Consider the following 12948-nt stretch of genomic DNA (forward strand, 5'->3'; position numbering starts at 1 on the left):
AGAGAGAGAGAGAGAGAGAGAGAGAGAGAGAGAGAGAGAGAGAGAGAGAGAGAGAGAGAGAGAGAGAGAGAGAGAGAGAGAGAGACCTGAGAGCTAATTAGTTTTTTGTAGGGAATCATCCATATACCTAAATTTGGAAGGATAACTTGTCCTCTAATTTTTCAGGAGTGGATTGTGATGCCTTCTGTTAAGAGAGGGGACAGGGAATCACGTTTGGACTTGGGAAGAATGTGGTAAAGTTATTTCTTAGTACTTCATGGGCCACCAAGAAATCTTTAAGACAATAATTATAGATCCTGGGGGTGGCCAGGTGGCTCAGCGAGTAAGAGCACCGGCTCCAGTGTCGGGATGACCTAGATCAAATCCGGGCTCAGATACTCAGCACCACACCCAGAAATAACTGGCCGTGTAACCTTGAGCAAGTTACTTAACCCCGATTGCTTTTTAAAAAAATTTTAAAAATTATAGATCTTATCTTATCTTGCCCTCACACTTTCCAGTTTTTCAGAGAAGCTGGAGTTGATGTTACTTCTTTTGGTGTAACTATTCTTTATTTTAATATATTAATTGTGCTCAAGATTCCTGTTTCTCATTTGATCAGACATGTGTTTTCATTGTGATGGACTTCTTGTAACTGCATATATGACCAGAAAAGTTTTACATCCTCCTTTGGTAGGGGTGGAGTTGGGGTCTGTCTTTCCCCTGATTTCATTACTTCGTAGTAAAGCTTTTCATTGATGGTGAATTCTTTGCTCATTCTTTTGTGCTGTTTTTAATTCCTTGTATCACATAAAACGTTTTATTTGCTGATAAAGGGGATCTAGATTTTTTTATAGCTTTTGTTTTTTTGGATTCCTTTCCACATATTTTAATTTGTTTTTGTTGTTGCCTTTTATTGGGTAAGATTGCAGTTAATTTGTGTCCATCAACTGGTTTGACTGTTATATAATCTTCCATTGCTTTTCCTCCAAATATCCAAATTGTTCTCTTGTGTTGCTTCTGATATAGTGTCTGACTCGTGTCCTTACAAGCATTCTTTGATAGTCTGACCTTTCTTCCTGTAGTTGTTACTGTATATACACTAGTATATATTTTATTATATATTATATATACGGTTATATATTATATTATTTTATATTATATATAATTATTAAAAATTATTAAATATATAATTATTAAAAATTAAAATAATTACATATTATATATATATACACTATATAACTCTATAGGTCCAGAAGTTATTCTTTACTTTCTCTCAAGTATTGTAGGAGAATGAATCTATTCATGAGTTCCTTTAAGTCCCAGCTGAAACTCCATCTTTTATTGGAAGGCTTCCCCAACCCCTGTTAATTCTAAGGTCTTCTGTCTCAATTATTCCCAATTAATCTTATATATAGTTTACTTTGTATATATTTGTTTGCAAGCTGTCTCTGTCATTGGATGGTAAACTCCTTGAGGGTAGGGACTGTGCTTTGCCACTTTTAGTATCCTCAGCACTTCGCATAGGGCCTGACATATAATAGGTGCTTATTTATTCATTGATTGGTGATGGTTATAGTACATAAGATAGTGTTAAAAATTTCTTTTTTGACATATGTGAACAATTAGATTCATAATGTCAAATTCAAAGATGATTTTTCAGAATTTCAAAGTAAGTCTATCTTCTTTGCCAAATCATTTGATACTTTGGTGTTGTTTTCAATCATCTCTTTTGTTACTTAGTCTAATTTCTAGTTTACTTTAAGTGAAAATTTTCAGTTGACTTGGGATCTTCAGCTTTTCCCTCTTCAAATTTAGTGTTGCCTTGATATCATCTTTTACTTTGTCTAGTGCATTCTGAATGTATTCAGTGTTTTCAGTCCGTTTTATGCACACTTGTGGTTTGCACCCTTTAGGGATCAGTGACATATACGTTGAAGAATTTCACCCAAGTTTAGTTGTTGGTATTTATGTTTTGCTGAAATGTATCTTGCCTTCTTTTAGTAGCAGAACACCAAGGAACACTATTCTTTCTGCTGTCTTCCCTGTCAAGCAAATCATCCTGATGGCTTTGAGAAGGGATGGCCTGCAGATTCATTTTCTACTTTCTGTTTCCCAGATTTCTGGAGCAGGTTTGTCACTGTTGCAGAGGTGAGCCACTCAGTTCTTTCTTCAGAGCCCACATGGCTTGAGTTCCAGCTGTGTCAGCTGGCATCCCCTTGCTTTGACATCTGTTGCACCGCCACTGTCACTGCATCAGATTTGGATTGGGCATTATTATTATTATTATTATTAATCAAGCCTTCTCCTTTTTTTCAATAGAGTTCTATTAGAAACTATCTACTTATTATTCTATTAATTCCAAGGATTATTGAATAGGTGGATAAAATAAATTGTTTTGGAGCATGACTACAATCCATCAAGCATGTATTATGTGACTACTATGTACTAGACCCACTTTTAGGTATTTGGGGTACAAATGCAAATAATGAAATAATCCCTTCTCTCAGAGACAACATGTACGTATACAAAAACATACAGAATAAATACAAAATAACTCTCAAGTATTTATTTTATGCATAGAAAGTGGTGCTTGAGCTATGTCTTGAAGGAAGAAGAGGAATTTTGTGAGACAGAAGTGGAAGGCATGCATTTCAGGCATGGATAGTGACTAGTACACATACCCAGAGGTGGAGTGTTGTCTGCAACAAACAGGGATAAGGTAACTTCTGCTAGATTGCATTATAGGAGGGAAAATACTGTACAAGGAGCCTAGACAGTTTGGATCCAGGTTGTGGAAGGCTTTCAGTGTCAATTGGAACAAGTTATGTTTTTTTGTAGAGGCATTAGGGAGCCACTGCAATTGATTGAGAAGAGTAGTGACATGATTAGACCTGTGCTTAAGGAAAATCCCTTTAGTGACTTCTTGGAGGATGGACTGAAAGTGGGAACAGATTTGTGGCATAGAGACCAATTAGGAGGCCATTAGGATAGCCTGGGTAGGAAGAGGTTAGGTCTTATACTAAGGTGGGAACTATGTGAGTAGAACATGAGAATTCAATTCAACAGGTATGGAGGTAGAAACAGGAAGGTTTAGCAAGATTGTTGAATTAGGATGAGTGAGGAGTCAAATATAACCCCAAGTTTAAATTCCTAGGGAGTTTACATACTGGAAGAGTGGTGGTATTTTCTTTTTCCCCCCACATACTTTTATTTCTTTCATTAAATATTTCTGAAAAAATATTAACATTCATTTTTACAAATTTCAAGTTCCAAATTCTCTTCCTTTCTTCTGGCCCCCATCTTTCCTTGAGAAGGTAAGAATTTTGGTATCAATTATACATGTGAAGTCATACAAAGATATTTCCATGTTAGCCATGTTCTAAAAGAAAAGTCAGACCAAAAAAAACCAAGAAAAACAAAGTAAAAACAGTATGTTTTAATCTGCATTCAGAGTTCATCAGTATTCTCTTTGGAAGTGGATAGCATTTTCATCATAGGTCCTTTGAGACCATAGGTCTGGGATCATTGACTTGTTCAGGGTAGCTAAGTCTTTCCCAGTTGATCATTGTTACAATATTGATGTTATTATATATAATATTCTCCTGGTTTTTCTCAATTCACAATGCACCAGTTTGTGTACATCTCAGGTTTTTCTGAAACTATCCTGTTCATCATTTCTTATAGCATAGTAGTATTTCTCTACAATCATATCCCACTATTTGATCAACTATTCCCTAATTGATGGTCATTTCCTTCAATTTCTAGTTCTTTGTTACCACAAAAAGAGCTGCTGTAAGTATTTTATATAAACAGGTCCTATTCCCTTTTCTTTGATTTCTTTGGGATACAGATCTAGTAGTGGTATTGTTGGATCAAAGGGTATACATAGCTTTATAGCCCTTTGGGCATAGTTCCAAATTTTTCTTCAAAATAGTTGGAATAGTGCATTGTGTCCCAATTGTTCCACATCCTCTCCAGCATTTGTCATTTTCCTTTTCTGTCATGTTAGCTAATCTTAGAATTATTTTAATTTGCACTTCTCTAATCAGTAGTGATTTAGAGAATTTTTTAAAAAAAAATGAGTATTGATCATTTTGCTGCAAGTAGAGGGATTTTTCAGCAGAAATAGTGAAATCTGAAACAGGACTTATTTTATGGAGAAAGACAGTTAGCTGTATCTGGGGCACATTGAGTTTGAGATGTCTCTGGTTTGTCCAATTTGAAGCATCTAAATAGAGTGGGACTGAAGCTTAGGGATAGCGAGACTAGTACTGGACATATTGACCTGTGATTCATTTACAGAAAGATGATTATTTAATCTGTGGGATCTGAACAGGTCACCAAGAGGGAAAGAATAGAGGAAGAAAAGAGGGTCAATAATAGAGCCTTGAAGAACACCCATATTTGTGGGCATGGTGTAGCAAAAGTATCCGCACACTGTAGCCTGAAGAACAAAGTTAGCCATGGCTTGTTTTTGTATGACTTGTAAGCAAAGAATGTTTTTTATATTTTAAATAAAATGAAAGTATTACAGTGGTTCTAATCTAGGGAGAATTGGTATTCAAGTATATAATCTAGGAGAAGTTGGAATTATATCTCCATAGCCAGCATCCTGCCTCAGGAGAAAATATATTGGAGTTTTGGGGGAGTAACCAACACCCAGAAGATTTGTAGGATACAGAGATGAGATTGAATGAGAATAATCATGGGGAAATGGTTAACTGAGGATTTTTTCCCCCTAAAATACCTTTTATAACAGTTTGATATCCAAATTATATGGACAACTGAATAAAATATAAGACTAAAAGCTGTTACCAGTAGAGAAGTGGCCAAAGGATATGAACAAACAGTTCTCAAAAAAGTAGAATTACTCTTAGCATTCATGTGAAAGAAAGTTTCAAATCACTAATAAGGAGAAAAAAGAAAAATGAAAACAATTCCAAAGTTTTACCTCGCACTCATCTGATTGGCAGATACAAACATGGGGATAGTCAGTGCTGGGGGGAGAGGGGGGCTATTGGCTGGTAGACAGTTACACTAATGCTGTGCTGGTGGAGCTTTGAATTTTTCTTACCATTCTGGAAAATAATTTGGAATTCTATCAATAAAATGGCTAAAATATCCTTCCCAATAATTTAGAGATTCCTTGGCCAGGCATATACTCCAAAGATGGTATTGACTGGAAAGAATGTTTCCTGTACACCAAAAGAATTGATAGCAGCACTTTTCATGGTAAAAACAAAAACAAAAACTTCTGTAAAGTAGATAGATGCTTATCTATAAGAGAATAGCTAAACAAACTTCATGGGTGAATATAATGGAATATTATTCTTGTATGAGATATGACAAATATAATGAGTATGGAGGAACATTGGACAGAGTTAAATGAGCTGATGAAAACTGAAGATTGCAGAGATAGGAAAATAATACATACACTGATTACAACAATGGACAAGGAAAGAACAATCTCCATAAAACAACGGAAAAAATGGTGTAAAATCATAGACCTGCCCAGAGGAAAGATAGGAGAAGACAGTGCCCCCTAATCCTTTGTGGAGGGGTCTCTAAGAGTGTGATACTTTGTACATAATGAGAAATTTTTTCATCATATTGTGGTTTTTTTTCTTTAATTTTTCTTCCTCTTTAGAGAAATTCTTTGTTACCAGGGATGTGGGTTATACAAAAATAAAAGACAGTGATAAATTATGTTTTAAAAATAAATTATACCCAAACATATACTAATAAATATGAAAACTATTGATTATATTTAAAAATATGATCATCTAAATTAGAACACTAGAAACAGAAAGTCTAAGCAACTCCTTCTTAGAGTAATTGGGCAGGTCATAAATGAACTCCCCCTAAAATATATCTGCATTAGATATATTTACAAGTGAAATTGTATCAATTATGCCATGAGCAAATATATCTATCATCTAAAATCTGTAGGAAATTAACCCAAAAGCTGTAAAAAGAAGTGTTTTTTCCTTAGACACAAATAGTCAAGCTATCAGCATCCATCTGAAAAAGTATCCAAGATCACTTAATAATAAGAGAAATGGTTACTTAAACAATGCTGAGGTATCACCAATATTAATCAAATTGGGAAAGATGGTATTGAAAATATCAGTTTTGCAAAAACTATGGGCAAAAAAAGCATGTTAATTCACTACTAGTGCGGCTACGAATTGGTCTGATTTTTCAGAAAACAATTTGAAACCATTCATACCTTTTGACCCAATAATCCTACTACTGAGTTTATTCTCCACTGACGTTTCTCATAGAAAGAAAGAATCCAATTGTACAAAAATATTCATAGTGTTATTATTTGTGACAGCAAGATGCCAGAAGCAATCTTTGTGCCCACTGGCTGGGAATGGTTGAACAAAGCTGTATATGAACATAATAGAATATCATTGTTCTGTAAGGACCAGTGAATTTGAAGAGTCTAAGAAACACAGGAAAACTTTTGTGTACATTATATCAAAATACTGTTGATAAGGATGAATAATTTACACTCCAGTTTTGGTGTGTTTCTGTATATGTTTTTATGAATTAACTAGAAGCTTTGAGAAACAAAGCAATCTATCTATTCAACTCTGACTCCTCACCTAACTTCCCAGCTGTCTTTCAACACACATTCATCTGTCAAAGTGGAAAGATTCTAAACTTCTAATATTGTCAATAAGGAACAAATGTAATTCTGCTTAAAAATATTTATGAGAATATAAGCATTCAAGAATCTCTATCCCTTTCAACCCACTCCATTGTTCTCATATTCTTATTCATGTCAAGATTTCACCAGCAAACATCCAAAACACATTTTTAAGCAGGCAAATATTCTCTAGACATATTTATTTACCATCTTTGATAAAATGCTCTTCTTTTGAAAACTTTTTTAAAATCTTCAATTAAGTTTTGATAAAGTGATTCTTTTCTCTTTAATTTCTTGCGCAATGTATTTCATGTCATGTTATGTCAAGTTACATCTGTCAAATAACATTAGCTAACCTGACATTACATGATGTGACTGAAACAACCTGACACCATGCATCAAAACATGAGATTTTTTCTAGAATATCTGAAGTAAGTGAGTGGCTATTAAAGAGAATCTTAAAGTGTTTCTTTGGGCATAACCATATTCTTTTTTCGAAAAATTTCCATTTTTTCTTGCATTTCACATTTTCCTATTTCTTTTTATAGCAAGTCCATAACCACATTTATGGCACTTGGGGGCATTGCCCCATTTCAGGTTGCTTGATCTTGACCTGGAAAGCCCCTTCAGGGTTTGGGGGAGGATGTGTTGAGAATGTGTTCAAGAATTCAGTAGTGTCAGTTGAGCCTTGGCATTTGGGGGCATCTTTACTGTGCTGCCCAGGACTACCTTCGTGAGTTAAATTGTCCATGAATCCATGTAAGGGCACAGAGCTATTGAGCCCAAGATCATGGAATCATTCTCTGTGTGGGCCTGAGAGGTCTATATGGAAGGAGGGAGAGGAACATTGATGCCATGCAGCCAGCCATAGTTCGTCACCACCAGCATGCTTAACCTGCTAATTTCATGTCTATAAGAGCCTGAGGTATTTTTAATATTTATTTTTAAATATTTTGATGCTTTTTGTTATTTTCACCATGGTTATTTCCTAATGTATTTCTCCCCTTGCCCATTGCTTCTTCTCTCATAACAAAGAAAAACAAGTGAACACAATCAACCAACAAAATGACCACTGCTGGCATTGTATATAGCCTTCTATTACCATAGTTCCCCCGACCATGAATTGTTGATCAATATGAATAATTTCCAAACAAATGATGTACACCATCTATTTTCTGAGACCAAGCTTTGTCATAGCAATTAATCTGAGTTTTGACCCTTCTAACATTTTTTTTAATTCATTTCAACTATTGTAAACCATTGTGTGGGTTTTTTTTCCTAGTTCTCATTGCTACTCTGTGCTTCAGTTTATATGTCTTCCTGTATTTTTCTGAATTCCTCATTTTTACCTTTTCTCACAGTATATTACCATATCTCATTATAGTCATATACCACAATTTGTTGTACCATTCTTCAGTCCATGGACACTTACTTAATTTCCATTTTTTTGAGGCCAAAAAACTCTACTGTGAATATTTTGGTATGAATGAAATGCTCCTTGAGTAGTGGGATCACTGAAGCCAGAGTGAAAAGTTTCATGACATTTTATATAATTTCATAGAATTTTCAAGAACAATTAGACCAGTTTACTGCTCCATCAATGGTGTCTTTCTATGGCCTCTTCAACATTGATTCTTTCCCTTTCTTATAATCTTGGCTGTTTTGATGGTTTATTTTTTTCACACCAGCTGAAGCTGCCACCTTCTCTTCATTGTTTTTCAACCTGCTTGCTACTCCAGCTGTCTTTGGGACCTTGGGCCTAGCATTGTTATTTGGCGGTGAACATAGAAATGCTTCCGTAAGGAAAGTCTCATTAAAGTCAGTGGGCCTGGTCATTTTTTTTAATGGGCATCTGTTTGTGGGAGAAATCTAACTATGTTTTCCTCAGGCATAAACTTATGTTCTCTTCACCTAGTGATATGGGAAGCAATAAGATGGAGGGTTGGTTTTGAATGGGAGGAGAAGTTATTTTCTAATTTCCTGTCACAGCATTTCTCTCACACTGACTTTGAGGGAAATTGAATGTATCTCAATAGAGACTCATTAACAGATGAAAATGGTCCTGGTAGCTTTTCTTTCTCTACATTTTAATAAGTGTCTTGTTAGTCCATGAAATCACCTTTAATAAAAAGCTCATTCTTATGAGAAATCCACAGTTCGTCTAAGGATTGAACCCTATGACCTGCCAACTCTACAGAAAACTTAGAGATTTTAAGAAATTCTTTCTTTCTTTTTTTTTGAAGCCAGTCTTCCTATAAAGATAATTATTGAACTTGGCAAAGCTTCTTTTTATTCTTTCTATCTTTGCTGTCTGATGTCTGTAATTACTTGTCAGACTTTTGCAAGAAAGTTAGAAAGATGTCTGCCAAAACCACTGTCCCAAGTGTTAATACCAAGATAATTTTCCATAAAATTGTATCATTTCTCTCCCCTTCATTTACAATCTCATAAACATCAATTTTCCACTTATTAAGTGGTACACATTTTCCTTTCTAAAGTGCCTGCCCTTTAGATTAAAAAATAGTAGCATTTTATATGAAATCATAATTTTTCAGCACCTACAACTGGATATATGAATTCTTCCACTTCATTCGTAGGACCATAGATTTAGAGCTGAAAGGGACCTCAGAGGTCATTGAGTTTACCTTCCCTCCTTTTACAGGTGAAAAAACTGAGGCCATAGAAGTTAAGTGATTTGCCTAGGGTCACACTGCTACTAAGGCAGCTCTTAAAACCAAGGCTTCATGACTCCAAGTCCAGTGATCTGTCCACTATCTGTTTAAACAAGTTTATTTGTTTAATCTCTAAAATAGTGAAAGCAGGATGACTTTGTGAAGTTAATTTAAATATATCCATTAAGAAATCTCATTTTTTTTTCTCCATTTTGTTCATCCTCTGTGTACCAACAAGGAGAATAAAAGCACAGTATTACCTTAAATTGAAACATTTGGAAAGGAGATTAAAAGCCCCAAATTAATTAAACCTTTAATTCAGAATTGCAAACGAATTAACTCAAAACTTGTAAATTAATCGAAATAGTTATAATCTACCGAAATCTAGTTGCTACTATTCCTACTCTCATAGGGTAAAAGAGTAAATTGATTGAATTACAAACTGTAACATTAACACCAAAAAATAATTAGATAAATTACATATTTAAAAATCTCATATCACTTTGCTATTTTTATTCGAATTATTCAGATCATATGATTGATCTGCATTCTAATGGAAACATTTAACAAGTCAAGATGGAAAGCTATTAACAAATATTCCCAGCTGTCATCTTGTCATGTCACTGGTATATTAAAATAAATGTATAGGCAGAAGAATGAATTAGTACAGCTTCTCTTAATATTAGGAAATCTGTTCCATTTGGCTCCAGTAAAGATCTACCACATGACTTTGTAATGAACTAGAAAGGAAAGAGGCTACTTGGGGTTTTTCAGATCAGACAAGTGAAATGGTCTAAGGAAAGCTAATTGTCCTAGGAGTATCTGCTAAGTTGATTTTATATGTACATATGTACATATATATGTATATATTGCTCACATCTGGCAGCTATTTCTGACTAGATGTTGATGGCATCTGAAGAATTTTGGCTGTTGTCCATCACCATCATCACATAGCTCCTCAGGTCCTTCTATACAGCTGAACTTGGTGAAATGTTTATTCATAAATGTCGCTGTTTTTGTTTGTTTTCCCTGAACTTGGATTAAAAAGAGAAATCTAAAAAACTAAAAAGTCACCCAATTATCCTTGAATTCCTAATGACCCTTTTATAGGATATGTTAAAATTATTATTATGCTCAGCCAATATTGTGTAAAACTACATAATTGTCTTCCTTTCTCCACTGGGTTTTGGAATAGATATTTCGGTATATCCAGGAATGGTGATTTCATTTGTGTGGCTATTCCCTCTACTATTGCAGCAGAATGTAAGTTTCTTAAGGTCAGAGACTATTTTTTTTGTCTTTGTAACCTCAAAATTTAGAACATGTCTTTCTATCCGATAGCTGCTTTAAAATGATCATTGAATAAACTGAATTCACAGTACAATCTGCTGTGAAAAAAATAGTTGATTCTTTTAGAGTTACTGTGGCTAAAAAATTCTTCATCCTTCCACCAAGCAGGTAATTCAGTAAACATTCTTTAAGCTCCTACTCTGTGCATGGAAGGCAATAGGAGAAGTGATAAAGATTTCCTAATTTAGTTAAGCTGATTCTTGGAAAAAAGAGACCATTGGGGGAATCCTTTGACTTCTCTGGGCTCCATTTTACCTTTCTGTAAAATGAAAGAGTTGGTCTAGATGGCTTCTAATTCCCCTTCTGCCTCTAAGATTTGGTGATCCTGTGAAGCCTATACAGCTTAGGAGTGCCGACTCGAGCTCGAGTTCAGTTGGCATAGCACAATAAGGTATTGGAGGAAGACGTTGATACGGTAAAATGAGGTCATAGGTATGGCAGCCCTGGGATAGCAAAATGCTCTGGAAGGGTAATGTTATATTCATATAATCATTTTAAAAACAAAGCCATAGTCAGTGGACAGATATGGCAGTTGGTTACTTAATATTTTTCCCTTCAACCAGTATGTAAAGTAGATACCAGACCTATAATTAAAATTCCTCATGGAGCAATAAAACTTGAGCAAATCACTTGAATAGTCAATAATGAAATGCTGCTAAGGCCTAAACAGATAGTGTACATTTAAATATTGTCTCATAAAATCGCTGTGGAGAGAAGTGTTATTGAAGAGTTATCTAAAAATGAGAAAGCAAGGGGTAAATAAGGAACTCCAGGAGAATTACTTCAAGCAATGGATAGGAAAGATGTGAAATAAGTGAAGCACGAAGTGTAAATGACTTAGAGAAGGAGATTGACTTTAGTGAAGCAATGGGATTGTGAATTATAAAAAATCAGGAAAGTGGAAATGATAATGCCCCAGAAAGAGAACGAACAAGCAGATAGGGAGAGGAAAGGGAAATCTGATCTTTTTATCTTCCCAGACTTTTTTTTCTAAGAAAATGATCTGTCTCCCTTAAGCGCCCTATCTCTAATGAAATCCCTTCTAACTCAAACAGTTATATGTGTATGTGGTTCCTCCCAACTTCTCAGAGTTTGTTATTTTATTATCCAGTCTCTTGCATTTTGCCTCTCTGATTCCTATTTTAGAAATAACAAACTTCCCTTCCTTTGGCACCTCATCCTCTTGTGCTCCTTCCATCTTGTGCAATGCCCAGAGACCTGGCTTTCCCCACTAGCCATCCCCTCAGCACCCGCTCTACCTGCTGCCATATTCCCCATCTCACCAACAGTCAGAATAGTTCGTGATCCACACTGTCACTTAGAGACTCCCTTTGCTGCCATCACTTAGAAAAGTCTTCTCCTTTGACATTCACGCTATCAAAATTTGAGCACCCACTTGAGATCAAAGTGGCTCTCTGACCTCCAAGTCATTCTCTCTGTTCTCAAGGCATTCAGTACCTGATTCATTGATTTCCTTCCAGATTCCTTTTGTTATTCAAAGACATATATGTGTTGAAGTTCATCCCAGTTCCTCATTCTTTTCAAGTCCCATTACCTCTGCAGTTACATGCCTCAGTTACACTCAGGGATGGTCATACCATAAGCCATAGAATCACCCACTAGTCTCTACTTCCATTACCCAAATCAGTAACATTCCTCTGATTACTACCTGTCATTGCATCTCATCTATTTCTACGTCACTCCAGGTATCCCTTCTAATTGTCTTTATCATGATCTCCAATCCTTTTTGAGACCATTGTCTATGCCGTGACTTCACTTTCCTCCCTTTCCAGCTTCTATCTTTCTGTTAACCAGTTCATACTTACCTACATATTTCCTACTTACCTATACTCCAATCCCATGCCACCTTGTCCTATTGCCAACTGAATCTAATTGCCATTTATGGCTTACAAAACCATTCCTGAATTCTCCTGCTGTCCCCTTCCATCCTGACTTAGCATGTTGCTAAAGAGAGCTGGAGGAAGTGGTTCCACTGAGCTGAGTCCCCTGCAAATGTAAGTTATCTGATCTCAAATAGGCCCTTGCTGCAGGAAGGCATTCTCTTTCTCTCCTCTCAAGTTGGTTCTCCCTCCTAAATCCCATGGATTCTGTTTCAAACTTCCCTAGATTCCCAACCCCCACCTTGTCACCTGAGAACCTTGTGTCATCGCTACCACCACCATCATCATCATCATCATCAACAGCAACCAGCATTTATGTAGCATGTACTATGTTCCAGGCACTGTGTTAAGCAATTTTTAAATAGTGTCTCCTTTGATTCTCACAACA

Source organism: Petaurus breviceps, unplaced genomic scaffold (assembly GCF_028583685.1).
Source record: "Petaurus breviceps papuanus isolate PSGF00001 unplaced genomic scaffold, PetGlider_PUasm1.0 90681, whole genome shotgun sequence".
NCBI lineage: Eukaryota > Metazoa > Chordata > Mammalia > Diprotodontia > Petauridae > Petaurus > Petaurus breviceps.